The 5,862-nt window shown below is 39.5% G+C and overlaps 1 pseudogene; it reads right to left on the bottom strand.

The window, feature by feature from the left end:
- Positions 1–2,187: 2,187 nt before the first annotated feature.
- On the bottom strand, positions 2,188–2,306 carry LOC120612122 (uncharacterized; annotated as a pseudogene).
- Between the last annotated feature and the right edge of the window lie 3,556 nt (positions 2,307–5,862).

Below are 5,862 nucleotides of genomic sequence, written 5' to 3'. Positions count from 1 at the left end.
TATGGGAGGTTGTTAATACTAGGAGCAGGCTCTAAGCATGCGTACCTCTTCCATGACCAAATAAATGAAGAGCCGGCAATGCCTTTGGTTCTTTCTCAAGCCTTTGGCTATGCTCTCCCATATGAACTCCTGGCACCTTTTCTCATCCCATCTGGTGTAATCCATCCTTCTCAGAAACCTGTTTAGATTTGTTACACAGTATGAAAATAACATTCTGATATACCTGATTTAACAGATAGTTATTTCTTACTGAGATTTATGGCAGGTACTAGTTACATTTTTGAAATACTGCTTTACCAGTTGGTAAACAGTTATTTCCCTGAAGCCCCTCTAATGTCCCTTCACTGCCACCCCTGCCTCATGAGCCCATCCCCTGGGATTGTCAGAGCCTCCAAAAGCTACAGGGTTAATGCCTAGAATGGCATCTGTCCTCAGGACTCTGCTGCTCAATTCTGACAGGCTGGTGCCCACACTCTCTGTTGTACTGGTCTGGCGGAACTCAGGTCTCCACATTTCCCTTCTTCCTGGGATCTGGCGCAATTTCTCACTGCTGCGGTCACTCTCTGATGGCTCAAACATATGTCATGTATTTGTCCAGCTTTTTTTTTATTGTTCTTGGTGAGAAGGTTGTATAATAAGCTAATCTCTTACTACTAGAAGCGAAATCATCTGTGGATAATTTATGTGAGACTGATGAATCCTACTTGTTAAACTACTGATGGTTCAGTTATTTGCAGCTCAATGAATTTCTAACTGATAAGTTTGCTATTGCGAGGACCATGCCATGTGAGTGATCTGTGCTCAGTTATCTGTGTAAGGGTTCAGGCATGTGGTGTAAGGAGAAGGAGGCTGAGCAGACTGCGTTGAACAGAGTTGAGAACCATAAGAAGTAGAATCTTGGGAGAAGTAAGTTCTTCAGAGTAATCAGAGAAGAATAATTTGGATTTCTTCATTTTGGAAAAAAAGGAAAGAAATCTATAAAGTGTACTAACAAGATGAAAAGGTTATTAGAGAGAAAACTTTGGAAACTGCTGAGTGGTAATATTTCTAACCCAAGTTAATAACTTGCTGGAAACCCAAGAGGAAGGCATTTCATCTTAGCTTTGCCATTAAGCACAAAGCCGAAACTTTCGGTATATGATTTATAACCCTCAGAGCTCTGCAGATTTCATTAAAAAGTACTAAATAAAGGCTGACACTACTCAAGATGTCACAGAGCCTGGGATATCAGAGGTAAGAGGCTTTTTCCAAGGTCAGACTCTAGGCAGCAGGGAACCCATGGAAGTGGGTAGATTAAAGGAGAAAAATAATCAACACATGCACACACACACTCACAATATGGGTAGTTGGTAGAAATAATCTATATAAATCTCATGTCCCCTGTGGCAGATTGAATTTTCCAGAGATAACTCCATCAACATGTCTCATCTCTCATGCTCTTCTTACAATGGGCACAGGGGCGTGGTATGTGTGTGTGTGTGTGGGGGGGGGTGTTGTATCTTTATTCTTTCTCTTTGCCTCTGGGTGGGCCTGTGACAACAGTGAAGTGATGCCATGTGACTTACAAGGATAAATCATAAAGGGCAATACAGCTTTCTCTGGCTTTCTTGGAATTCTTGACCTGGGAATCCTGCCACCAGCCTCATAGAAAGGCCCCTGCAGGTATTCTGCCCACAGACCTAACCGACAACTAGCACTGACCACTTGTCATCAATATCACAAGCCATGGCCATGGGAATGAGTGAGGCTTCAGAAAGTTCTAGCCCTTAGCTGCCCCAGGGTATGCCACATGGGACCATCCCCACCAAGCACTTCTCACACTGTGGGTTCCCAAGCAAAAGAAGTGTTGTTACAAGCCATTACGTTTAAGAGTGATTTGTTATGCAGCAATAACTAGCCCTCCTCCCTTATTGCTGAGAGTTGCTCAGATGTCATTCACGACAAAGAACATACCTGAAGAGACAGAGTCTATCAAATGCATTAGCTGGTCCAAGCTCTGGATGTTAAGAGAGCCCCAATCTGGCATGATACCTTTCCTTGTGGAGATGTTGACAGAAATATCGAGTGCCATTCTGGTCCCAACCTACCTTTCTTCCTTCCTTCCTTCCTTCCTTCCTTCCTTCCTTCCTTCCTTCCTTCTTCCTTCTTCCCTTCCTTCCTTCCTTCCTTCCTTCCTTCCTTCCTTAATGCATACAGCACCTGGTCTTCCTAGCTGGTTTCCCATCCAAGTACTAACCAGGCCCAAACCTGCTTAGCTTCCGAGATCAGACGGGATCAGTCACGTTCAGGGTGGCATGGTCGTAGACTAGCCCCAACCTTTAAATCATACTGTTTTTAGTTTCCATGCTGATGGTTTTATTAAAAAAGAACTAGAAAAAAGTCAAGGAATATTTGACAGAGATCACCAGTTGATTCCCCAAATCTTTCTCCTCCTTCTTTTAGTAGCAAGTTCCTGAATTTTAGCAGTACGTAGACCACTCAGAACAAAGATGCCTGTTGCAGGTGTTTGTGAGGCCTCATGCTACTCCTCGGTGGTCCATCTAATTTCACTGTAGCCCTAGAGACAGGTCCATGCACTGTTCCTTTGTTCTGCATCAAGTGTACATGTTGTCTTTCTGTTCTTCCTTCTCTAAGGCTGCAGAAAGACAGGTATATGTATGACCCAGGCATGCAGGGGCATCTGCTCTGAGTACAGCCCTTGGTCAATGAGGGGTGGAAGTTGGTGGATAAATTCCACAACCTCTCATCTTCAGATGGAATAATTCTGAGCTGTGTTCTACAATGTGTCTGAGCGAGCCCTTGTAGGACCAAATCCCAGTTGCCCGGAACAGTACGCTGCTCATTAAAGCTCCTTTCACAAGCTTTTCTCTTTACCTTGTCCACTTCCCCTACTCATCCACTTCTATCTTTTGGGATTGCTTCCCAAATAGACTGTTTGTGCCCAAGTCCTTATCTCAGTGTCTGTTTTTGAAGGAACCTAAGCTAAGACAATTACATTTTCCAGAATCCCTTGCAAAACAAAACCACGATCTGCCTGGCCTGCACACTTACTACTTAAACTTTGATTTCTCTTTTGTTTCACTTGGTCAACAATGCTAGAGTGTGACCTGTTGTCTGAACTTTCTTAGCATAGCAATTACAACTGTGACACTAGAGCCCTTAGAGCCAGACTTCTCTGTTGTACTGGTCTGGTGGAACAGCTGATTCTGGCTCTGCCATTTAACAGCCGTCTGACCTTGGAAAGACCGCTTAACCTTGCTGTGTCTGTTTTCTTATCTATGAGAAAAAGATGATGATGATGATAATAGTATTCTTACTATGGGTGTTCAATGAGAAAATATAAGCAAAGTGGTGAGAAAAGTACCTGATAGATAACATTAAATCACAAAAGTACAATTTTATGTATTCTTAATAAAATATCTAACTACTTTTCAATGAATAAAGAATGAGTTGATTGGCATTCCTGCTCCCAAATACACAAAAGCATGAATGAATCAAATATCAAGGTATGTGCTCCCTCTCTGTAATCAAACCAGGAGAGTGCCCAAACTGCAGCTGGGCTAATAGTGCCCAGAAGACAATAGTTTACTGTTGTGAAGCAAACTTCATGAAGACTAACCTCATACAATTCCTGCAGAGATGGGCACAGGTGGAGGTCCCAAGGTTAGGAAGGAGGAGCAAGTGCTGATGGTGCTAGGTAGTACCTAAGAGACTCATGAAATTGGTCATGTGATCAGGAACCTCTTGCTTGGCCCTGCTTGCCATAATGTTTGTGTAGTTTGTAATGTCTGTGTGATATGAGCAGAGGTAACTAACACAGAAAATAAAGGAAATTTCTTTGTTGTCTTCCGTGGGGTGCTCACACCCTGTCCATGGGTACAGAGACACACCAAGTCAGATTGATTTCAAAGATGCTTATTTTGTCTCTGCATTAAATCCATCGAGAATATCAGCTTAGGATTCTCTGAAAAAGAAATTGTCATTGGACAGATCTCATTTTGGAAAGAGGACTGGAAAAGAAAACTTTCTTAAAAGGTGGAAGATATTTTGAAAGTGCGGCAGACAAAGCTGCAAGTGATGAATCAAGACTTAGTAGCAAAAGCTGATTAATGTACACACTCCAGACATTTTCACTCAGAAATTTCTTCACATAGTGGCTTCTTTTCAACAGGAGCTGGAAAACTACTTGGGCTAATGGGATCTTATTGTTTTCATTGTGTGAAAATAATCATGAATTCGTTTTTAATGGTTTGGATAATAACTAACAACAGAGTATCTACTAAGTGCTAGCACTGTCTTGCCTCATTAAATCTCAAATCGATTCTATGAGATGGGTGATTTTACAATTTTCATTGCACAGATAGTAATTTTGAGGCATAGAAGCTTAAATAACTTAATGACGTCACACAAGTAGGATTTGACCTCAGGTAGTCAAGCTAGAAGCCCATTATCATAGCTGCTATTCTATAATAAGGCAATTGTGGATCAGAATGTGTTTCATTTTAAAGTCTTTTCATTATATTTTCTGAAAAATTTGAAATTCTGAATTTAAAATTTTTAAATTTGGTATTCCTAAGAGACACTTAATGATCTTCTTGTTTTCTCTTCTATGACATATTCATTTTTCTTTTCTCATTTTTATTTGAAATAAAATTCACAGAACCTAAAGTTCATCATTTTAATCATTGAAAAGTGTGCAGTTCCAGAGTTTGTGGTATGTTCACAATACTGTGCAACAATTACTACTATCTAATTCCAGAGCATATCACCCAAAAAGATACCCTGTGCCTATTAAGCATTACCTCCCATTCTATCATGTTCCTGGCCATTGACTAACACAACCAGCTATTCTCCATGGATTTGCCTATTCCGGCCATTTTCTATAAATGGAATTAAATGATATGTGGCTCTTTTTTTTGTCTGGAATTTTCATTTAGCATATTTTCTTGTAAATTTAGAGTCAGCTTGTTTATTTCTACAAGAAAAAAAAAACAGTCGAAATTTCGATGGGGATTAAATTGAATCTGTAGATCAGTTTTGAGAATATTGCCATCTTAAGAATTGTCTTCCAATCCATGACTATGAGTTTTTTTCCCATTTATGTAGGTATTCTTTTATTTCTTAAATAATATTTTGTAGTTTTCAATGTAGAGGTCTTGCAATTGCTTGGTTAAATTTATTCCTAGTTATTTTAATTTTTTGTTGATTTAAAAAATTGTTGATTAAAATATAGCTGACATATAGTATTGTATTAGTTTCAGGTATGCATCACAGTTATTCAACATCTATATACCTAAAAAAGTGATCACAATGACAAGCCCAGCAATCATCTGGCAACATACAGCACTATCACATCATTGACTATATTCCTGATACTGTACACCACGTCCCCATGACTTATTTGTTTTATACATGGAAATTGGAACCTCTTATTCCTCTCCACCTTTTCCCTTTTGATTTTTCAATTAGACTTGACATTCAATGTTATTTTATATTAGTTTTGGGTGTATAGCATAGGAGTTAAGTTAGGCATTTATATAATGTAAGAAGAGATCACCTCAATTAGTCTAGTAGCTGCCTGGTGCCATATGTAGCTATTAAAATCCTATTGTTTATATTCCGTATGCTGTACTTCACATCTCCATGACTATTTTGTAAATATCAATTTATACTTCTCAATCCCTTCACCTTATTCAGCCAGCCCCTCTCCCAACCCTCCTCCCATCTGGCAATTACCAGTTTGTTCTCTGTATCTATGAGTCTATTTTGTTTTGTTTGTTGGTTTATTTTGTTCTTTAGATTCCACATATAAGTGAAATCATATAGTATTTGTCTTTCTCTGTCTGACTTATTTCACTTAGC

This window comes from Pteropus medius, unplaced genomic scaffold (assembly GCF_902729225.1).
Source record: "Pteropus medius unplaced genomic scaffold, Ma_sr-lr_union100, whole genome shotgun sequence".
Classification (NCBI taxonomy): domain Eukaryota; kingdom Metazoa; phylum Chordata; class Mammalia; order Chiroptera; family Pteropodidae; genus Pteropus; species Pteropus medius.
This window is presented reverse-complemented; position numbering and strand designations above follow the sequence as displayed.